This window comes from Podarcis muralis, chromosome 7 (assembly GCF_964188315.1).
Source record: "Podarcis muralis chromosome 7, rPodMur119.hap1.1, whole genome shotgun sequence".
Classification (NCBI taxonomy): Eukaryota; Metazoa; Chordata; class Lepidosauria; order Squamata; family Lacertidae; genus Podarcis; species Podarcis muralis.
In genome coordinates, this window is record NC_135661.1 from 66864167 (window position 1) to 66888217 (window position 24051).

The 24051-nt window shown below is 47.6% G+C and overlaps 1 protein-coding gene across 3 annotated transcripts in view; it reads left to right on the plus strand.

The window, feature by feature from the left end:
- The window catches only part of FGR (FGR proto-oncogene, Src family tyrosine kinase), a 53617-nt gene that overhangs the window by 11455 nt on the left and 18111 nt on the right, over positions 1-24051 (plus strand). For all 3 annotated transcript variants that reach the window (XM_028738694.2, XM_028738693.2, XM_028738695.2), the window contains exon 2: positions 23296-23356. The gene's annotated coding sequence lies outside the window, so the exon portion shown is untranslated. The remainder of the gene's footprint in view (positions 1-23295; positions 23357-24051) is intronic.

Genomic DNA, 24051 nt, shown 5'->3' on the forward strand with positions numbered 1-24051 from the left:
AGGTTGCACAACTAGGTGACCCAAGCCATTTCTTCCTGTCATAACCTTCCCTGACTTACATGATGTTGCTTCCTTTCTTTTTGCTTCTTGCCATATATATATGTGAAACCCTGGAAAGTCCCAGATTTTTCTATTTCCCATAATTAAGGCAATTAATGTGTCTTGCAGAATACAGTCTATGGCACAGAGCATAGCTAGACTTCAATGTGCCTTCAGAAGCCTGAGGAGCATTTTGTCCTGACCCTCCCACTCTGCTCAAACCAGGCCCCTGTTCCCACGCCTCCTTAAGAGGCACCTCCTGGGTTGCGTCAGATCACAGACTATCGTTACAGGAGGTATGTGGCCCTCCAGGCCTTTCCATCTGGCCCTTGGAACTCTCCTTAGGCCACGCCCCTTACCAGACCTGCTTTGCCGCCCTCTGGAGTCTTCCTGCCTGGCTGTGTCATTGGACTCTGAGAACAATGCCTCTTGTTTGCCTGGATGGGGAAGGGACCATGAAGGTTTCTGTAGAAACTAGTCTGCTCTACCAAGGCAGGGGTTCTCATTGGTTATTCTGCTCATTTTTGCCTCTGGCCTTTCCCACTGGGTCCCCAGATGGTTGCCTAGGAGGGAATGTGGCCCTTGAGGAGCTGAAAGAGGTTCCCCATTTCAGGGGCTCTTGAGAGGAGATCCCCTCCCACAATGCACCCTGCCCTCTATTCCCATTTCTCCTATCTCAAGCCCGCTTATATTGCTGTTCATTGGACATTCCTTTGCATGCAGCTCAGCAGCCTTTCGCCCCCCAAACCCCACCCCCCATCCCCTCCGCAGTCCTCCTCAGCTTCCTCCTTGAAGCTGCTGTGAACTGGACCGGAATCCTGGTGGCTTCCTGTCTCCATCCGGTTTCCCTCCAGCAAACGCCCTCACCACTTCCTCTCTGGCTTGTGCTTCGGACCCTCTCTTTCGCTTGTAAAGGTCCCGGTTGCCTGGGTTAGAAAATATATCCCCTTCCCCACAATGCAGTGCAAAGTGTAGCAGGGAGTCTCGGAAGGGCAGCCGTGCTTGTTCCTTGCGCCAAAGCCAGCAGAGAGTCTTGAACAATTGACAGATGATCATCTTGCAAGTCTGCAGCCCACTTCATCAGAGGAAGGAAAGCAGAATCCAGTCCTTGCAAGCAGAGGCCAAAAAAAATAAATTTGTTAGGCTTTTAGGCAGGGATGCTGTTGGACTGCAGCTTCCTTCCTGCTTGCTTGACCACTGGCTGTGCAGGCTGGGGCTGATGGGAGCTGGAGTCCAACAACGTCTGCAGAGCAAGAGGTTCCCCAGCCTGCCTTAAAAACGGAACAAATTTAATATATGAATATAGGAAGCTGCCTTCTACAGATTGTTGGAGTTGATCTAGCCCAGTAGTGTCTGCACTGGCTGGCAGCAGCTCTCCGGAGTTTTCCACCTGGAGTCTTTTCAGCCTTACCTGGAGATGCCAGGGACTGAGCCTGGGACCTTCTGCATGAGAGAGAGATGCTCTGTGACTAAGCTACGTTCCTTTCCCAAGACTATAGGAAGCTGCTGCATTCTGAGTCAGACCATTGGGCCATCTAGCTTGGCACTGCCTACACTGCCTGGCAGCAGCTCTTCAGAGTTTGAGATAGGTGTTTTCTCCAGCTCTACCTGGAGATGCCTGGGATTGAACCGGGGACCTCTTGTATGAAAGCAGCTGCTCCGCCACTGAGCTACAGCCCCCTCCCCCAAACACATTTCTTCTCAGGGCTGGCAGTGGGTTAGCATACGTGCAGGGCTCTTTTTTTCTACTGTTTGGCTCTCCGCTCTCTCGTTTGCACCTGACAGGACCTGCTACATCCCAGCATCTCCTGGCTAAGCCCTTCCCGTCCGTGACCATCTGCCTCCGTGCGCAGGCTGCCATCTCCTCGCCAGCAGCTTGGGTTGTTGGGCAGAAGTTCAAAGGCCACGTCTCACGCCCACAAGAGGGGTTGGAGAGAGTCCCCTGCGAAGGAAGGTTGCAGCATTTGGGACTTTTTAACTTTAGAGCAAAGACGAGTAAGAGGTGGCATGAGAGAAGTGTGTAAAGTAATGCAAGGCATGGAGAAATAACTGACTAGAACTTGAGGACATCCATTGAGGCTGGATGTTGGAATATTTGAGAAAGATAAAAGAAAGGGTTGGAGGGCACTGCTTTGTGGTGGTTCTGGTCCTACTTGGATGGTCATTTCCAGAGGGTAATGCTGGGGGACTATTCTTTGGCCTCATGGAGCCTTCACTGTGGGGTTCCTCAGAGTTGGATTTTGTCGCCTACACTGTTTAACATCTACATGAAATCGCTGAGTGGGGTCTGCCATATATGTTGTCAGTCAGTGCTTTTTTTCTGGGGGGGCGCAGGGGGATGCATACTCCTAAACATTTTGTGATTCTTGGTAAAGGCAAAGGTAAAGGGACCCCTGACCATTAGGTCCAGTCACGGACAACTCTGGGGTTGCGGCGCTCATCTCGCTTTACTGGCTTCGGGAGCCAGCGTACAGCTTCCGGGTCATGTGGCCAGCATGACTAAGCCGCTTCTGGCGAACCAGAGCAGTGCATGGAAACACCGTTTACCTTCCCACCGGAGCGATACCTATGTATCTACTTGCACTTTGACGTGCTTTCGAACTGCTAGGTTGGCAGGAGCTGGGACTGAAAAACGGGAGCTCACCCAATCGCGGGGATTCGAACCGCCAACCTTCTGATTGGCAAGCCCAAGAGGCTCACAGCGCCACCCGCCTCCCGTGATTCTTTGTACTTTTGTCCATTAACTGTATTTATTTTTCCTAATTCGAACTGTAAAATGGGAGGCTGCCTGCTCTTGATAGGGCTACACTCCTTCTGAAGAGCAGGTATTTAGCTTGAGGGTGCTTCTAAATCATTTGCTGTTGTTTGAGGCTCAGGTGGCCTCAATGGCACAAGGTGCCTTCCATCAGCTTTGGCTGGTGGCCCAGCTGCCCCCCCCCCCCCGTATAGAGATGGCCTATGTTGTCTATGCACTGGTAACCATTAGGTTAGATTACTGCAATGTGTTATATGTGGGGCTGCCTCTGAAGATGGTTCAGAAACTCCAACTGGTGCAAAATTTGGTGACCAGGTTACTCACTGGGACAAGATGGTTTGAGAATTTGAAGTGACCTCTCCAGGGCGCAAGCCTGGGCAGTGTGTCTGGAGCTCCTGGGGTGCCCAGATGACAAGACTTCCCTCTTGACCTTAATACTGTGGTCCAGTGTGGTGCAGTGGTTAAGAGCGGTAGTCTCGTAATCTGGTGAACCAGGTTCGCATCTCCGCTCCTCCACATGCAGCTGCTGGGCTAGTTACACTTCTTTGAAGACTCTCAGCCCCACTCACCTCACAGAGTGTTTGTTTGTGGGGGAGTAAGGGAAAGGAGATTGTTAGCCACTTTGAGACTCCTTAAAGGTAAAAGGTAAAGGTACCCCTGCCCGAAGGCCAGTCATGTCTGACTCTAGGGTTGTGCGCCCATCTCACTTAAGAGGCCGGGGGCCAGCGCTGTCCGGAGACACTTCCGGGTCATGTGGCCAGCGTGACAAAGCTGCTCTGGCAAGCCGGCACCAGCGCAGCACATGGAAACGCCATTTACCTTCCCGCTAGAAAGCGGTACCTATTTATCTACTTGCACTTTTAGGGGTGCTTTCGAACTGCTCGGTGGGCAGGAGCTGGGACCGAATGATGGGAGCTCACCCCGCCACGGGGATTCAAACCGCCGACCATGCGATCGGCAAGCCCTAGGCGCTGAGGATTTACCCACAGCGCCACCCGCGGCCCCAAGCGCCACCCGCGGCCCCTTGAGACTCCTTGGGGTAGTGATAAAGCAGGATATCAAATCCAAACTCTTCTTCTTCTTCTTCTTCCAAAGGAAAGCAGGAGATGCTGGAAGGAAGCATACAAAATGCCATCCAACCATCTTAGGGACTCCACTTCGGATTTGTGCAAGGTTACTCCTTAGCCTTACTGAAGATGTTCCACAAGACAGCAGAGGTTTAGGATCAGTTTTCCTTCTTCTAGATTGGCTACTTTCCTAGGTTGACAATCCCATCTGCCTCTCACTTCCCTTTACAGCAGGTGCAGAAATCGCCATATTGACTGTTGGACCCACTATTGGTCTCGTCCAGCCAATCTGCTAGAGCCTGTCTTAAGTAAATTAATAATAATAATAACAGTTGAACTATGGAATGTGCTCCCACAGGAGGCAGTGACGGCCATCAACTTGGATGGCTGTAGAAAAGGGAAAGTGGTGGGCTCAGGTAAGCTAAGATTGCAGCTTTCTGTAAGCTCCACCTGTACGGGAGATAAGACAAAACCAGAGGCCTAGCCTGCCTCCTTGTGGCTCTTCCCACCCCCAGCCTCAACACCCTCTTCCCTTGCCATTGTGCGAAGGCAGAGCCTGTGAAATATTCTGGGCTCTGTTCCCTTGTTGATTTATGCTGCCAGATTCCTCTGGGGACAACAAGCCTGCTGGGATGTCAAAGGGGGAGTGCCCCAGGGGGTATGCAAAGCCAGGCTCTCTTACTTCTAACAATAGCCCCCCCTGGGCTCAGCTATTTTAAGCTTTCAATAGGATTCCAATTACGGATGCTTTCATTATTCTTGGGGGAAACCCAGCTGCAGAGAAAAGGATTAGCAGCAAGCAGAGGGACTGGTGATGGCAGGGAAAGGGCTAGAGCTCAGTGGTAGGATGTCTGCTCTGCATGCAGAAGGTGTTGGGTTCGATCCCCAGCATCTCCAGTGTAAGACCTGGCAGAGTCTCATTTCTGATTTTCTGGAGAGCCACTGCCAGTCAGCATGAAGCTAGGTGGACCAAGGGTCCAATTCAGTATAAGGTGGCTTCCTATATTCTTATGAAATCTCTTCCATTGGAGGAGAATAGAGAATAGAGTTTCCTTGCTGTGATTTGTAGCATCTGCAAGCAAGACTTTGGCCAACTTCTTCCCTGGCCATTCTATGGTTGTTTCCCCCTGTGGGTGGATGGGAGGGAACCAGGGAAGGGCCATAGCTCAGTGGAAGGATGTGTCCTCAGTATGCAGAAGGTCACAGGTTCAAGCCCTGGCATTTCCAGTTTTTAAAAATAAGAGCATGTGCAGGTGCAAGACGCTGGAGGGCTGCTGCAGAGTTGAGCTGAGTGGACTAACAGGCCCCTGGTATAACCTTCAGCAACTCTTGAGTGCACTAGTTCCCGTTTTTGTTCTCCTTCTACCAATATTAGCTCTGAGGTCCCATCTGCACTATACATTTAAAGTGGTATCATACCACTTTAAAGTGCAATAGCTTCCCCCCAATAATTCTGGGAACTGTAGTTCCTTAAGGGTGCTGAGAACTCCCAGAAGCCCCCTATCCTCCTCCCAGAGACACAATGCTCGGAGTTCCCTGGCAAGAAGGATTGATTGTTAAACCACTCTGGGAATTGCAGCTCTGTGAGCAGGTTAGAGTGAAGGACAAGAGACTGCCTTAAAAGTTCCAGCACCTTAACAAACGACACTTCCCAGTATTCTTTGGGGGAAGCCTTTGCTGCTTAAAGTGGCATGGTGCTGCTTGAAACGCAGTGCAGCAGGGGCCTGAATGCTACAGCAGTGTTTCTCAAACTCCATCCCACTCCCCATGGATTACTTTAAAATTACTGAAGGTCTCAGGTGACCACTTTTTTCATTCTACAAATTGAAACACATACACATGGGCATCTGCTGGGGTGTGGGGCAACACCCTAGGTGAACACAACCCGCAGACCCGCAGCTTTATTAAAAAAGAAAAAGTTTCTAGCACTGGTAGAACCTGAGATATATGCAGGTACAATTCTCCTTGTATTGCTTTGTGAGAAACCAGCCTAATTATTTATTTGCAGTATTTACTTTGTGCACTGCCCTGGTAAAAAAACAAAACAAAACACCCTACAGATGCATATGCATAACTCACATTTTAATAACTGTAGTTTTTCCTTCCCAATGTGAGAGGTGTGCTTCTGGATTAAATATGAAGAAAAATAGCCTTTTGCTGCTTCTTCCATGTCTGAATCATTATCAAAACCAGGGCAGTATAATGCAAATCTTGGGCACCAGGCCAAGGCTGCCTTTGCCCATTCTGATAATCTGGCTCAGATCCAGACAGCTTTGCTTCCCATCATAAAAAATAAATAAATCAAGTGCAGGGCCAGGTATACATGTTCTCAATCGTTCAGCTTCCTTTCTGCAGGCCACCTGGATGGAGCTCATTGACCACAGGCGGAGAGCTGCAGCATGTTCTCCAAATAGAGCACATTGACCACTAGACTATTTCTTCCAAGGTGATATTGTGTACAGGTGACTCCCCACTTACACGGGGGTTATGTTCCTGGGTACGTGAACTTACGTATATGTGAAATTGTGTATAGTGGGAACAACATTGGGTTCAATGGCAGGTGGGATTGGGGGAAAAAACAAATTTCCCAGATGCCCACTATTTGTTTCTTTGTTTCTTTGTGTGTTTTGCCAAGCTCATGAAACTGAATGTGCACAAGTTGAACTCCCATAAGTGGGGGGATGCCTGTACATTGGTCTGGTACCCAGTAATAAAATACGTATGTTCTCTGTCAGTTGTGAAGTAGCTCCATAGTTTTCAGACAACCTTTTAGGCGACAGAAAGAAGGGAAGAGTCTTGGGTGGGTGAATGGGTGCTAATTCAATGCACTTTGATGCGGAAAGCCATGTCCATAAACTGATACATACCGGCTTTCGTGCTCTGGTACCTGAGCTTGAATACAGAATATGAATCCCAGTGTGAACCGCAGTTTCAGAGAATCTGAGGGCGGGGAGAGTGCTGTTGAACCCATGTTCAGCTTGCAGGCTTCCCCAAGGGAACTGGTTGGCCACTCTGAGACTGGCATGCAGGAGTGGATAGGCCAGCGTGACTCTGACCCAGCAGGGCTCTTCTAAGGTTCTTATATCAGGTGGCTACATGTAGCATTTTAAAAACAAACCCAGCAGCATTTGGTAGCAAGGTTTGTAGGTGACATTCTGCAAAAATGTAAGAATTGGGCCTTTGGTGTTTAAACCAGGCCTGCGGAATCTGTGTCCCTCCAGGGGTTGCTGAATTCAACTCCTATCAGCCCCAGACAGCATAGCCAGTGAGGAGGGGAGATGCGTTCCAGCAATGTCAGCCCTGGTTTAAACAATTAACCTGTTAGATTATTCAGTTAACCTTCTGATGGGCTAATAATGTATTCCAGAAAGATTGGCAACCGATTTCTTTTTTTTAAAGAACATCTTTATAACATTGCAGGAGGCAAACCACATTTTAAAAGAGGAATTCTCTGTCACACAGAAAGATACACGCACACACACAATACATTTTCAAAGATGTGTGCATATATCTGCTGGAAACAGCATATGCTTCTTGGTTCAGAATATCTTTTTTAACTGGCATGTAAATTTAATCGATTGCTTAATCATACAAGTTGGGAGTCGATTAATCAATTTAAATTGCATTTAATTGGGCTGCAGCCCCAATAAGAACGTATTTGTAAAAATGGTTTAATTGCCCCGCCCTCAGCCTAGTGGAAGAGACCTTGTAATGTTCTCAAAGACGATGGCTGTGGTGTGTTACAGGCCGCAGACCTCACAAAGTTGCTTCCTACCCCCCACCCGCTAAAGCATTTGTTTGCAGTTCTGCTGCTGTGAACTTCTTTTCTCATGGTATCTGAAGCAAATGTACCAAATTTCATTTATGGTGGGGAAGGCTCACAATGCTTTGATGTGGTTTAAAGAAGATGGGTCTCTCCATCTAGTTTTATTTCATTTGTTTAAAAGCATTTCTCAATGGCTTAATATTTAAAAACCTCCCAAGTGGTATATGGAACATGCAACTTAAAGAAACCTTAGCACAGCATCATAAAAACAGAGTTACAGTCTGAAAGGATCTGCACTATACTGCATTCAGTGCAGGGTTCTTTTTTAGCTGGAACTCACTGGAACTCAGTTCTGGCACCCCTCAGGTGGGCACCATTGCCATTCTAAGAGAACAAGAGAGGGGTTCATGGGGAGTTCCAGCACCTCTTTTCTAGAAAAATAATCAAATGTATAATACCACTTTAAACAATCATGGCTTCCCCCAGCGAATCCTGGGAAGTGTAGTTCATTAAAGGTGCTGAGAGTTGCTCCCCTCATGAAACTAACCTTCCCAGAGTTCCTTGGTAAGAGGGATTGGTTGTTAAACCACTTTGGGAATTGTGGCTCTGTGAGGAGAATAGGAGTTTCCTCACAACTCTCAGCAACCTTAACATGCTGAAGCTCCCAGAATTCTTTGGGGCGGAGCCATTATTGTCTAAAGTAGTACAATACTGCTTTAAAAGTAGAGTGCAGACAGGACTTTGTATGTTATCAGTAGTCCGGGGGAAGCCAAACTGCAGCATGCCAGTTACAGTATTGTTAAATTCCAGCTTGTATCTGCCCCTGCCAGCAAGTCCGGTGGTAGAGGAGGATGGGAATTGTAGTCAAACAACTAGTGGAGGGCACCAGGTTGGCTACCCTCGCAGACTCTGGTGATGTTGGACCTGTACCAACTCCTCCTGTGTGCCCAACCTGGAATAGGGAGGACAAAGCACATCTTCACAAAATGTTTGTCAGCTTCACAGTGGCTTTTGCCTGTGTCTCCCCTGTCTGGGGTCCTGCTCTCATATTCATGGGGTGCCTGGGGGGGTCATGCATCAAGACACATACACACCTGGTTCTGGCATGCATGATGCACTTCAACGGCAATTTTAGACCCTCAGGACCAGGTCATGCAGAGCTGGCAGGGTGTGTGCGAAGAAGGCAAACTGGGCACGGCTCCATCCCTAAAATGCAGAAGAAATCCTAAAAATAGCTCTTGGGTTTCCTCCAGCCAAAAGCCACTGACTGGCAGCAGTAGGTTCAATACGTACGGGAAAGAAGAATCCTCTTGCCCAGTGCTTAATGAACGACTCACATGAATGCAATCATAAGCAGGGCCTGCAACAAAATGTTGCAGCATGGAGTGCTTCTGTTCAGAGCTCTGGTCACTGCTTTCCACCCCCCTGCACCAATTATCAATTGGCGCTCTGTGGTGACTGAGCATGCTCAGTCCCCATGAGCTTTCTTCTAGCTGGCACCACCCTGACCTTTTATAGTGCAGTTGTGCAAAGGTTGGGATTCTCCCAAGCCTGTTAAAAAGAATGCCACCCAAGCCTGTCAATTCCTCCTCCTCGTGGGTGGGACTGTTTCGGCTGCATAAGCAATGGGGTGGTGTCAGAGCTGCCTCAGGTCCCAGCTCACAGAGGACCAACGCCAGTCCGTTGTTATATAAAATAGTCTTTATTGAAGTTCAGTTTCTCATTTACAGCCACGGCGCGCAGCTCTACGTCTTAAACCCTAGACCGCCGAAGCTCCGTCTGAGTCTCCTCCCCCCAGACACCAGTTTAAGACTCTAGCCTTGCTCCACCTCTTCCTTTGTTCTTTCCTCCTCTGGGTCCGCTTGTCCGCCGAGGTCTTGCCCTTCCTAGACTCTTCTGACGCTGAGTCCCCTGAGTCTTCCCCCTCCCCCCGGCGGGCTTTAGGACCTGGTTCCCAATCCGGGTTTTCTGCTGTCCCGCGCGCCTGTACATTTGAACTTGGCGCGCGCGCCCAACCTGCCACCTTCCTTCTGACTGTTATACTGCTCCTGTCGCTGCTTCCCTCTTCAGGGATGCTAGCTGGGCCTGACTCCTCCTCCCTGCTTGCCGGAGGAGACACTGACTCTGACCTATGGGGCTCTTCCCCCCCACTACGCTCTGGTGGGGAAGCTGGTCCTGATTTCCAGCTACTGCTTTGGGAGTCTCCGCTGGCCCCCTGCTTCTGGTGTGTCCCCCCTGGGACCCCCCTTGCCCTGGCCATCGGCACCCCCTTCTGGGAATCTTCTGATTCAGTGGAGAGGCTCATGGAATCTCTCGGGTCACTGTCATTCTGCCCTCCGCTGCCCTCAGATTCCTCCCCCTCGCTCTCCATTTCCTCTCTCCCCTGTGCCTCTGCTCCTGAGCCCCTGACAGGTGGTCAGTGCAATATTCTGTGGGATGGGGATATATATATATCTCATTGTTGTCTCTCTTACTGCTGAGAGATATAGCTCAGCAGATAAGTGTCTTCAGTTTCTGATGGGAAAGTCACAGCCTGCCTCATTTTGATGTGGAAAACATTCTGGAGCTATGGCACTCCCACTGAAAAGGCCCTGTCTTTTGTGCTCTTTTGACAGATGTATTGAGATGGCCCCTGAAGCAAAGCTGGGTGGTGGTGGTGGTAGATAAGCCTGCCTGCCGCCGCCAACGTAGTAGTGCAAGTGTTGATTGCCTTGTACATAGCAGGCGTTGTACGTAGCCTTGTACACAGCAGGGAGACTTTCAACCAAACATACAAATGAAAAACTCCCTCGGAACAGCACAGCCAGCATATGCTCCTTCAGCAAACATCTAGGCCCATGTGCCTGGCAGCTAAGCATCACTTCCAGCCCTTCTGCAGTCCCCCTCTTGGTTAGTTGACTTTCACACGCACAGAATCAACCCATAAGTTGGGCACAGAGTGATCACTGCTGTTGTGCTTCCAATGAGTGGAAAGGCTGCAAGCCTGAATGCATTTACCTACTTCCAAGTAAGTCCTATTCAGCTCAATAGATTCTACCTCCTACATTGTGCGTGGGATTGCAGCCCGGATCTTTGACTAACAGGATTACAGCCTAAAGCTCCCCCCCAACCCTTTTATCCAGGTTTTGAGGGACAGAATAGGGAGTAGAGAGACAGTCACACAGGTGCCCCTTCCGCTAAAGCATCCCACTCAGAGCCTGTGGGGCTGTAGAGAAGTCGATGTCTCGCAGCCTCACCATATACATCCCAGCTTCCTCTTGTGTTCTGAGAAATGCAGCTCCGGGCCAATTGCAGCCAGTGACTGTGTGGAAGTGAAAGTTGGGCTGTGAGTCACAACAAAAGTAACCAGCCAGCAAGCCTTGCCTTTGGTTCAAAAGTGCAAGAGATCTGAGACTTGGCGCCATCACATTCACTCCACCCGGCTTTCCCAGGGGCTTCAAATGTATGGCATTGATGTGACCCAGGTCTCCCAGTATACAGAGTCCTGGTATGGGAGTGGAGAAGCTTTGGTGCACCCGCTGTTGCCGAACTGCACCTCCCATCAGTCACAGCAAGCATGGCCAATGGCCAGGGATGATGGGAGTTGTAGTTCAACAACATCTGGAGGGCCAAAGGTTCCTCACATTTGTCCTAGCATAGCAGCAGCTGTATTCTCTAAGACACTGTCTCTGTTTTAGGGTGATTCCACCTGTCGATGGAGCAACACCATCCTGATTTGTGTGCATGGAGGGCAGATGGCGTTGGTTACTTAACGACAATCCTTCTCATTTGTTTGTGGGGAGGTTCAATGACATTCAGTGATCCTTCGCTCCCTGGTGCATTTCCCCATCATTTTCCGTAGTATAAAAAGTCTAGTGTTTTGGGGAAGTGTGTCCATTGTGTAAGACCTCCCAATCAACTGTAAATGCACAAACTTAAATTGACCAGTATGTGGTTAAATCCAACCCAAAAATACTTAACAGCTTGGAATTGCTCTTAGTTCCTGTTTTTGCATTTGGGGAAGACGTTGAGAATGCATTTTTAATTTTTATAAGAATATCAAATCAAATCAGCGTGGCCCCGTGTGAACTAGAGATTGCCCAGAGTATTTAGAATATAAGAGAGGCCCTGCTGGAACATAGGACTAGCAGTCCTAGCAGTGTGGAACCCCAGGCCTGGGAGTTGAATGTGGCCCCCAGACATCTCATCTGGCCCTCATGATCCTCTCCAGGCCACACCCTCACTGACCCTTCTCTACGCTCTCTTTCTGTGCCTTGACCTGTGATGATGCCTTTTGCTTGCCTGCACGGAGGTTGGAGAAGGGGTGGGGGCTGAAAAATAGCCAACTCTAAGAAGGTAAGAAATGCATCTATTGCTCCATCCACCTCTTGTCTTTGGCCTGGCCCATCACTGGCATGCCATGGTCCCCACAAGGGGAAATGCAGCCCTTGAATGAAGGAAGTTCCTCAACCCTGGTGTAGGTCAACATCCTGTTTCTCACAGGGGCCAAATAAGTGCATCCAGGAAGCCCACAGCTGCAGTGGCAAAGTATCCTATTTTACAGTGGACAGTCCTCTATTTGATAGACTATCTGGTCTAAGGACCCATCAGTATTGTACCACTTTAAGCAGTTGTAGCTACTCCCAATAAATACTGGGAACTGTAGTTTTTTTTAAGGATGCTGAGAGTTGTTAGGAGAACTGCCCGTTCCCCCCACAGAGCTACTGCTGATTGACTGATTATTTAATTTCTATGCTGTTTAATAAATTCAATATATTGATAAGCAGTGCACAAAAAAACGGAAGCAACAACAGCCGACTTTAAACAAAATATTACAAAGATACACGCTAAAAATGTTACATTAATACAAAGTTACACACAAAAACAAATACAAATAAATATCATTTTCCTATCTGACACGCCCCCCCACCCCCGTTCTCCAGCTGTTCCCACAGTGGCTTAACAGTCAATCTCTCTTTTCAGGGAATGCTGACAACTGTAGCCCTATTAAGGAGATAGGGATCTCCTACAACTCTCAGCACCCTTAACACACCACAATTTGGGCAGCGGGGCGGGGGCGGTTAGCCAAAGATACAGCTTTAAATTTATAGTGCAGATTGAGGCCTAGTCAAATTTCACCTCAATTGCTATCAAGTGTTTACATTATCTTTCCAGGCAGTTGCCTACTGACTTCCAATCTTGGGTCCAGTTTACATTATTAAATCCCTGCATATCCCTATGAGGTAAGGTACAAGCTGAAATGAGAAACTGAGCCAGCTCCTGTGGAGAAGTTGAATTTTACCTTAGCACATTGGACCTCTTGAGGGTATCTTGCTGCTGAAAGTTTAGATCTCTTGTACAAATTGCCTTGTCTCTTTCTGGATTGCTGAGGCATTATCTCATATTTCAATTATTCTACTCTTGCATTCAGAGGAGGAGAGAGGGAGAGCTTTATAAACGACATTAATCAAAGAGGTCTCTAAACCTTGCATAGAATAAAATTGTAGATGAAGTACAGCTAAAAGCTACAAAACTATTAAAAACAAACAATACATAGAATAACTAAAACGGATCAACTAAGGCAGAACAAGAAGTGGCAGTGACTGGGTGACTGGCAGAGTGTGTGATCACAATCCTGATATTCCCACAAGGCGAAAGAGTCTCACAAGTGAATGTGTGACGTCTTGCCTTTAAATGCTTGGTGAGAGGAGTGAGGGAACTTGCTGGGACATCTTTGTTGCTTCTGTTCTGTTCTGAACTTCTTGCTGCGCTCCTGGGTTCCTGAATCATGACTTCCCAGCACTGTGCCTGCTGCTGATTCTGTCTGGTTATTTGCCTGAATAAGGATCTCTTCCTTCCTTCCAAGGAAGATCCTCCATCTGTGTGTGTTGCAGGGGAGGCAGGGCAGCTGCTTGGATCAGAATGCTGTTTTGAAACAAGCAAACATGGTTCCAAAGTAGCAACTATTTGAGAGGGACGGGCGGATAGCAAAATGGTGTAGATAGAACATTTTGGAGGGTTATTGGGGGAATATTTTATGGTGCCCCCAAACTCCTCTTCTGTGCCAAAAACGTACACTTCCAAAAACCTGGCAAAAACATTCCCTGTTGATATTCAGCGTTATGACCCAGGAGTGACCATGGCTCAGAAATCTATTGGGTTAATCTTTTGTCTTTATTGGTTATTGGGGGGATTTTTAATATACACATGGGGATTTGATGTGGATTAAAGGTTTCATTCATTCATTCATTTGATTTATATAGCACTCTTCATCCAAAGATCTCAGGGCGGTTCTTGATGGATTCACTGATGATGAGAAGGGTAACTTTTAAGTCAGGGGAGTGAAGCTCTAGATTGGGTAAGGTCTAAGTCGCTTGTCCTGGACTAGCTGGCAAGTTAGATTGATGCTTTATGGTCATGTGGGGGCTGGCTGAGGGCAGACTGAGGTTGGTGGGACAGTGCCAGCCAACACTGCTCAGAACTTATGTCACCTTGTGAAAACACAGAAGGGTTTGTGGGAACCTGGGGGAGGGAGGGAGGGAAGCCATTACAGAGATATCCCAGGGCTTGGAAGAGACATCATCTTATGAAGCCATAATTCTGGCTGCAGGCTGGGTTAAGCATTTCTCTAACGTATTTAGTGACCATTCAGGGCAATCCCACTAATCAGCTGCAAGTAAAGATTTGTTAAATTTACTGAATGGCAACTGGTGTAGAATAAGGAAATTAAATCCCTCACTGAAGGGTTTATTTACTTTCATAAATAGCACGGCCCAAATCCCTTCTGGATGGAAGATGAGTACCATTGTCCCAATTTTCAAAAAAGGGGATAGAAATGATCCACAGAACTATCGCTCAGTTAGGCTACCAGACATTTCCTCCAAGCTTTATGTGTTACATCTCCTTCATATATTATCAGACTGGCTGAACACTAATAATATTTTTCATGAACACCAAGCAGGGCTTAGAGGATACAGTACTATCGATCAGTCCTTCACATTGATGCACATCATTAGGAAATATACCGAAAACATTAAGAACACTCTATATGCCGCCTTCATTGATCTCTCTGCTGCTTTTGATTCCATTAGAGTGTGAGAGAGACTACTTAAAGGCAGCATCGGCCACTGACTTCTGTTACTGATTTGAGAACTTTACAGCGACATGGAAATGAAGGTTAGAGTAGATCTTAAGGGTCTGAAGCTTTCAAATCGACTCGAGCATTGAAACAAGGCTGGATTGGGGGCCCCTGTCTTTTAAAGTTCTATATTAATGACTTGGTACCTTATTTAGCCCAAGTTTACTCCCCTTCTCCAGTAATTAGGAATTAAAAAATTCACATCTGTTGTACACAGAAGACACAGTTCTTCTTCCTCTTTCTCACCTGGGCCTTAAAAAGCTTTTGGCTGCTTTCGGTTCCTATTGTAAGCATTAAAGCCTCTCCAAAACCAATATCATGATTTTCGGTAAACACAGTACTAGATTTAAATGGAGCGTGGGGACCATCATGATTTAGAGCAGATCTGATCTTTTATATACATTGGGATACTCTTTAGTGAATATCTGCCTTGGAACTGGCATATCGAGGCAGGGAAAGTCGACACATAGAAAGCCAACAGGGGCACTGATGAAATTTTTCTATAATGAGGGTGGTTAGCTATTCAAACCTGCACTGAAAAATTACAGTAGCAAAATGATCTCTCAAATGTTGTATGGAGCTGAAATATGGGGCCACAACTTGAACTCGATTAAAGGGTTAGAAATAGTGCAGACTCAGTTTATTAGGAGATTATTCTCCTTACCTACAGGAGTGTCAGCATCTCTTTTACACACTGAAGCCGGGTGGGAAACGTATAACGCCAGAGCGGCTTGCACCCAGTTAAACTACTTGAAAAGACTCACTTTTTTACCCACTGAGCATCTCCTGGCTATGTGCTCTGTGGAACTGAGGACTAGCCATCTGTGGAATTCAAATGGTCAAAGTATTCTAGACTATTATTGTTTTCAGGAGTTGAACGCAGATAAGTGTCAGCTAAGGGACCAGCTCTTGTGGATAGAATCCAGAAGGGACCTGCAATCGATTTGAACCACCAATTTTTCTCCTTTTGAAAACAGAGCATTTCAGATCTAGCTATTTGACCAAACTCTTGCCTGCCTCATTAAGAACTGCTTTTATAGAGTTGTGATTTCAAGTGCACACAGACCCTTTATTTGTGGGCAACCCCAGGTAGAATATATCTCCCTTTGTATGTTAACTTGTCCATTATACGCAGATCCAAGGAGGCTCTTTCTAAAACCCCTCTTTGGACAGGAAACAGCTCTCCCTGACAGAGAAGGTCCAGTGGTTGCTGAGTGACAACAGTGCTGTAGTGGCACATCAAGTGGCCCTTTTTTGCTCTGGAGGCAAAAAAAGGTTAGGAAGAAGTAACTGAGTTATTGTATGCCTGGTGGTTTCCCTGTTATTGTCACCTTCCTAATTTATGGTTCCTGTTTTTATTTGCAGTTGTTTGGGTTATATTTTAAGCGGCTTGTGGTTGTATGGATTTGCCATGGCTTTTGGCTAGTACAATGGGTTTTTTTTTTTTTACATTATTAATTGCAGGGATAGATGATGAGGCAGCTCCAACAGGCAACAGAGCTACACCAGTTCCCACCTATTTCATTCTAGACCAGCACACACTAGCAGGAAACAGGCTGTGATATGAAAGTGAAGGCAATTCACTTGTTGTTGAGACCACAGTTGGTTATTTCTGTGTCATCAGATTAGACTTTGGCCAGCGTGGTTTCTGCTCTGAAAAGCGCCACGTGGTCTGTGAGGTGGAAATGGAACTTTTGTATGGGTTTATTTACTGCAATTTGAGCTTGCCTTTTTTCTGTGTAGCTGAAGGTACCGTGGGGTGGTTCTCTCAAGCTTCCATTTTTCTCTTGTGACAAAACAATCCTGTGAGGTAGGTCAGGCTGCCAGATGGTGAATGGCTCAAGGTAATCCAATCAGATTTCATGGCTGGCGGGGGTGTGTGGGTGTGTGAGGCAGCCTCAGTCCTAGCCCAACACACTTAACTGCTGCACCAGATTGGATTCACAGTGTTGGAAAAGTCATGGTTTTCCTCAAGGGTGGGGCTGGTTCACTGCTTCCTGATTGGGGCGGCAGTTACAAAATGGAGAAGTTTGCTCAGCCGATCGTGAGTCAAGGAACTCTGATCGGGAAGGGTAGTCCAGTTCATCTTCCTCTTCCCGCTTTGCCTCAGGTTACACACAGCCAACCGATACCCTTCAGATGTTGCTGAGCTACAGCTTCCATCATGCTTGATGGGAGTTGGAGTCCAACAACAACAATGGCTTCAAGTTGCAAGAAAGGAGATTCCGACTAAACATCACGAAGAACCTTCTGGCAGTAGCAGCTGTTTGACAGTGGAATGGACCCCCTCGCGAGGTCGTGGGTTCTCCTTTTTAAGTAGAGGTTGGACGGCCATCCATGCTCAATGCAGCTCAGATGCTCATGGATGCTCAGTGCAGCTCAGATTCCTGCATTGCAGGGGGCTGGACTAGATGACCCTTGGGGGTCCTCTTCAACTCCACAATTCTATGATTTTATTAACATTTTGAGGGCACCGCACTGGCTACCCCTGATGCGGGCTGGTCCAGGAGGAGAAGTGTTCTTCTAAGTGGTGCTATAGCTCGGCACTAAAGAAGGTCCCACATTGGCCCATCTTAGTCCAGCATCCTGTTCTCACAGTGGCCAACTGGATGCCTGCGGGAAAACCAAAAGCGGGATCTGATCACAACTCTTCTCTTCTACAGCATTCAGAAGCGTTGCTGCCTCCAGCCAAGGAGTCACTGACAGGTTTATCCTCCACAAATCTGTCCAATCCTCTTTTAAACCCATACAGGTTGGTGGCCATCAGTGCCTCTTGTGGAAGTGACCTGTATAATTTGACCATGTGCAGTGTGAAGGGCTTTCTTTTATCTCTCCCAAATCTTCCAAGTTCTACTGTTTTGGATGTCCACAAGTTCTAGTGTTTTGACAGAGGGGGAAAAGCTTGTTTCCACTAAAGTGGTACCCCGGGTTACAGATACTTCAGGTTACAGACGCTTCAGGCTACAGACTCCGCTAACCCAGAAATAGTACCTCGGGTTAAGAACTTTGCTTCAGGATGAGAACAGAAATCGTGCAGTGGCGGTGCAGTGGCAGCAGGAGGCCCCATTAGCTAAAGTGGTGTTTCAAGTTAAGAACAGTTTCAGGTTAAGAACAGACCTCCAGAACGAATTAAGTTCTCAACCCGAGGTACCACTGCATTTGCTTTCTCCATGCCATGCATTATTTTATAAACTTCTGCAATGTTGCCTCGTACTCGCTTCTTCTCTAAGCTGAAAAGTCCCAGATGCTGCAGCCTTTCCTCCTAGGAGAGTCACTCCATTCAGCTCCCAGCATCTCCCCCTTCCCATGGTTGTAGCCAATGAACATTTACTCAGAGTAGACCTATTGAAGTCCATGGTCCTGGCTCATTAATTTCAACACATCTTTTCTGAGTAAACCTTAGTTTAGCACAAGCCCCTGTCAATAGTTTATAGAGATTTGTCATGATCTACAAGAATAACAAACTGCAGAGGAAATGGAGGAGGAGAACAGTAGCTGACATGAGAGCAAAAACTATAAAGGAAGGGGGGGGGAAACCCTGGTGTCCTTTTGGGAGGCAGAAAACACTAGGAGGGAAAGAGATATTTAATAATTAAATTATGGCTCAGATATTAGCAGCCTTGGGGCCTGTGGAATAACTGGAAACCCAGATATTTGTTTTTGATCGGATAAGTAGGAAGAATAAGGAAAAAGACAAGCAAGGGGGGAGAAAGAGGGGGAGGTGGTAAGTAAGAGCAATCTCGAGTAACTCTCCATATCTCCAGAAAACAAATTTATACTTATATATTATTTTTAAATAACAGTGCTATTTTTCTTAAAAAAGAGGTGCTGGAACTCACCATGAACCCTTGTTCTCTTCTAATGACAATGGCGCCCACCTGAGAGGTGCCAAAACTGAGTTCTTGGTGACTTCTGGCTGAAAAAGGCTTGAAAATAGCTACCCCTTTCTGCAACAATGCATCTACAAAAGGGGTGAAGTAACCCAGGCCCAGCCTGACCCTTCTCAGCTACGCAGCCTCACTGGCTTGGCTTCACATCCTCCTTGAGAGATTTTACCTGGGTGGAATGCATTCTTCAACTTACTGCCTTTTGCTGACCTGGAATTGGAACAGAGAAGGGGAATGTGAGTCTGTGCAAAAACTAGCCTACTGTAACAGGCCCTCTGGACTCTCCCCGGCCACAATCCTGCTCCTCTCCTCAGGCCACAGACCTTCCTGGATCTGCTCCACTGGAATATCTCCTTGAACCCTGATGGTGCATTTTTGCTTGTCTGGATGGAGGACAGACAGGAGTGTGTGTGTGTGTGTGTAGAAACTGGCTTAGTGTACAGTAATAAATTCCTTGCTCTCTCTTTTTTGCTCTTTCCACTTTTTCCTCTGGTCCTTCCCACTCCTGGCACGTGGCCCCTGGACTGTTGCCCAGAAGGGAATGGGGGCCTTGGTCTGAAAAGGTTTGCCACCCCTGACTCAGAATAACCAGTTTGCCTGCAGAGGCACAGGACGGCATGTCAAATGACAGACAGACATGTCAGTCTCCGTCAGACCCTCTCTTTGTTACTGCTCAGTGAAGGGTTAAAGAGCTGTGGTGGGCTTGGCTGGCCCTGGCTTCCCCAGAGGTCTCTATCTTCCTTCTCACCCCCACCCCTTGCCCTTTGGGTCGCTTTGAAGGGCGCCCAACGCCCTTGAGCCACGACACGTCCAATTCGGTCCATCGTTCTTTGCTCCCATTGTGTTAAGGCACCCACCATGGAAAACAATTTCACAGACCAGCCATCAGGAGAGAAAGATCGGGGGTGACAATTGCCTGGCCGGCAAATGGGCCTGGTGGCGAAACAGAGAGCAGAGCAAACTCGGCAGAGGGCCCAGAGCAGGGAGTCTGGCGCTGCTGCTGTTGCTTGTTCAGTGGGGGTAGGGATGAAGGGAAGGCGCATTGACTTCGCTCCAGCTCTTGGGAGCTAGCAGTGTGTGGAATCAGCAGCCCTCAAGATTGCACGGTCAAATGTTTGGGCATAGACATGAGAAAACCGGTGAGCAAACAATTTAAGGTGCCTAAATGCAAAATAGGGACGCGGGTGGCGCTGTGGGTTAAACCACAGAGCCTAGGACTTGCCGATCAGAAGGTCGGCAGTTTGAATCCCCACGATGGGGTGAGCTCCCGTTGCTCGGTCCCTGCTCCTGCCAACCTAGCAGTTCGAAAGCATGTCAAAGTGCAAGTAGATAAATAGGTACCGCTCCGGTGGGAAGGTAAACGGCGTTTCCGTGCGCTGCTCTGATTCTCCAGAAGTGGCTTAGTCATGCTGGCCACATGACCCGGAAGCTGTACGCCGGCTCCCTCGGCCAATAAAGCGAGATGAGCGCCGCAACCCCAGAGTCGGCCACAACTGTACCTAATGGTCAGGGGGCCCTTTACCTTTAAACGCAAAATAACTGGGCATAACAAGCCTCTCTGTGAGAAAAGCAACCTAACAGCTGTCTCAGACCCTCCAAGTGCCCCTGTTTTCCAGGGATAGTCCCAGATTTACAGAAGCTGCCCCGGTTTCAGATTTGATCCCAGAATGTCCCTATTTTCATTGGAGAAATGTTGAAGGGTATGGAACAGGCCATCCCTATTTTCATTGGAGAAATCTTGGAGGGTAGGAGATCTTAAATAAGAAAAATAACATAAGAACGAGCCTGCTGGATCAGGCCAATGACCCATCTAGTCCAGCATTGTGTTTTCACAGGAATCAACCAGATGGGGAGCCCTCAAGCAGGCAGTATGTGATTGAATCCCATTTTGAAACAGCAATCATCTGGAAGTGCCTTTCATCTCACCTCTCTGCAAACTTTGCAACCCAATCAGGATGGGTGCTCAATAAACAGGCCACCTGGAAATGGCTGAGAATGCTTATGCTGTAGAACAAGCTCCGTTGAAGCTTATGTGGTCGACTCTTCAGTTTCTTTGCTGGAATCCTGAGGTCCATTGGCTGGAGTCAGGTGCAAAAAGAGGAAGGATAGGGAAAACATACACTTAGATTTAAGAAAGAGGGTGCCCTTGAGAACCAGGGCTGAGCTTGCAATCCTGCCACAGACAAAAATCCACTCCTGGCTTTCCAACTATTTTATTTTATTTTATTTTTTGTCATTTCAGCAGCTTAATTTAGAAAGCATTGGGTGGGGGAGTCATTTTGTTGTTGCAGTTGAACAACTGGGAGTTGCAAAGCCTTGCCAATTTACGGCAAATCTCCCAGAAATGTACTAATAGATCCCAATCCACCTCCTGCCTTGCCCTGCAAGTTCTATGACTCCCCTAGCTAAGTGCAGAGCCACAGGGAAGCAGGATGGAAATGGAAGGATCCAGGGAGTGAGGGGGTGTCATGGGCCCCACAATGCTGTCAGGATCAGGGCTGGGCTGGCAAGCCCCAAGGTGGCAACAGCAGCAGCAGGAAGAAAAAGAAGGAACAGAGAGGAGGGGCCTGACTGATGGGAAGTGGGATTTGAAGACAGCGCTCTGCCACGTGTACCTTGCTTTCAGCCACTTCAGAAGGGAGAACAGGGATGCCAGCTCCTCCCGCCCCCACTTCCTGGCAAAGTGGAGGGTCTCAGTGGAGGCTGGGGAGTGCAGTAGGCAGTGCAGGGAGGCAGGTAACTCAGAAGGTGGCAGCAACTGCTACTAAGCCTGTACTGTTGTTTCCCTGAATAAATATCTCTTCCTTACTTGCACATAACAGCCTCTCTCTGCATGCGTTGATCGCGAGATTGAACAGTGGGTAACACAGGTAAATGTAAAAGTAAAGCACCCCTGGACATTAGGTCCAGTCGTGGCTGACTCTGGGGTTGCGGCGCTCATCTCGCTTTACTGGCCGAGGGAGCCGGCGTACAGCTTCCGGGTCATGTGGCCAGCATGACTAAGCCGCTTCTGGCGAACCAGAGCATGGAAACGCCATTTACCTTCCCGCTGGAGTGGTACCTATTTATCTACTTGCACTTTGTGCTTTTGAACTGCTAGGTTGGCAGGAGCTGGGACCGAGCAACGGGAGCTCACCCCGTCGCAGGGATTCAAACCATCAACCTTCTGATCGGCAATCTCTAGGCTCTGTGGTTTAACCCACAGCACTACCCGCGTCCCGGGTAACACAGGGAACCCTTGAATAGAGCAATCATAGAAGTTGGAAGGGACCCTGAGGATAATCTAGTCCAACCCCCTGCAGTGCAGGAGTATCAGCTGTCCCATATGGGGATCGACCCTACAACCTTGGTGCTATCAGCACCACACTCTAACCAACTGAGCTATCCAGGCTGTGAGCCTTCCTGTATCCTAAGAACAGTAAGGAAGTATAACAAATAAGTGGCTTGGCCCCCTTAACCCTCCTGGGATTTGAGCACAAAGCTGAGTCTTAATCCTGCCATATTCCACAGCCAGAGACTGAACCTAGTTGCCTCCCAGGACCCAGACGGTCAGGGCAGTATCAAAGGAACACATGCTGTCTTCTCCTTCCAAGTGTGCCTTGCGCCCAACCCAGATCTGGTCCTGAAGGCCGGGGCACACTTGTTGTTGTGTGTACATTTATACCCTGCCTTTTCCCCTGACAGGGACTCAAGACGGCTTACAAATAAAAATCAAAACACCTAAAAAAATTGAACAGATTTAGTGGGTGCACTGGGGGAGGGGGAGAGAAATGGGAGAGTCCTGTTGCACAAGCAGAAATCCTTCTGTTCGTGGAACATGTTATCTGCACAGGTTTGGATACAACCTTCAGTATTTTGCAGGAGGGATTCAAGTGAATACCAGAACTTTAGGGTTGTGCCTTCAGAGTGGATTAAAAGACTCTGTTGCCCTAGCACAACAAACGTACCTATTTTTTTAAAAAATGACTTTTTGTAGTTAGGAAAGTGACAGGGAAATGAATCGGAAAGTGTGGAATTAATTAACAACAGGAAGACTTATGCAAGCAATTCAGGATGAATGCAGAACAAATGCTTATTATTAATATTTATTATCATTTACTTTTTAGAGCATTTGTACCCCACTCTAAAAAGGCTCACAGAGTGGCTTACATACAGTCAATTAAACCAAGCTGGTCTCTGCCCACAGGCTCTCAAGTTAAAAAAAACAAAAACATGACACAGAAGGGGAAAGGGATAGGGAGGGAAGAGGAAAATGAAGATCAAACTCAGGCACCAATTCTTAAACATTTGTCCTTATAATGACCAGATTGCAAGGTTCTATGACCTCACAAACAAATCAGAACAAATGCTCCATAAAGGCCAGGTATAATCTACCCTCTGCGTAAACTTTGTGCAAGACAATCAAATGCTCAGTAAATGCAACACAGACTTGCAATGTCCTTTGCAATGTCCATCAGAGGAATGGGACCATCATCTGGGTAACCTGTGTTGTGAGTCTTGACATAAGGCTTCCTACCTGTCTGCAAGGACACTGCGATGGATGGATTCCGGTGTGCTAAGTGCTTGTCCCTTGGAGGGGATATGACAGTGTAGGGCATGAGATTTAGTATCTCTGGGTAGTAACCAAGCCTCTTTCTGTTTGTCTTCCTGCTGTTCTTTCTTAGGCCCGTGTTCCCGTCCAGCAGGAGACATGACACAGCAGCACTGACCTGACGGGACAGCCTGGTAAGTGGGCAGATGGTAGGGGAGAAATTGGAGTCAGTTCACATCCTAAAGAGCAAACTTAGCCTAATTTGCAGTTTCCGAATCAATGAAATTTGAAATTTGCACTTTTCTGAATTTCGTAATGCAGTTCTCTGGCCAAGCAGCATGTACCGAAAATGGATATACCAGGGTAAAGTGTCCACTTAAAATGCATTTCTTTATCCTGACATGTTGGGCATTGTAGGGGTTGGACTAGATGACCCTCATGGTCCCTTCCAACTCTACCATTTATGACTACAAAAATGCCTGTTTTGTGCTGCAATGACGTTATGGAGATCCCATGGGACAAAATTACTTTAAAAAATATATTTATAATATTTTTTACCTGCCCTTTATTGAAAAACAGGGTCATCACCAGAGGGTGGCTAGCTTGGTTATTTGCTTGGGCTACAAGCCCAGTAAAGGGGCCACTACCCTAATGTTTGTACCATTTCCACCTTGCACAGAATACCCAAGAATCTCAGTTGCAGCATAGATGAAATCACAGTTTGCCTGTCCTGCCTCTCCCAGGCTAGGGGTTCCACTGAGGGGGTCCAGCCCTGATCAAAATATTCCAGGGTAGAGATGCAAGAAGACATCAATTTCTGTTCTGCCCTGTATTTGTTGCATGGAACTCTGTTTCCATTCCACTGCAGCTCATTTTCCAACAAAAAACT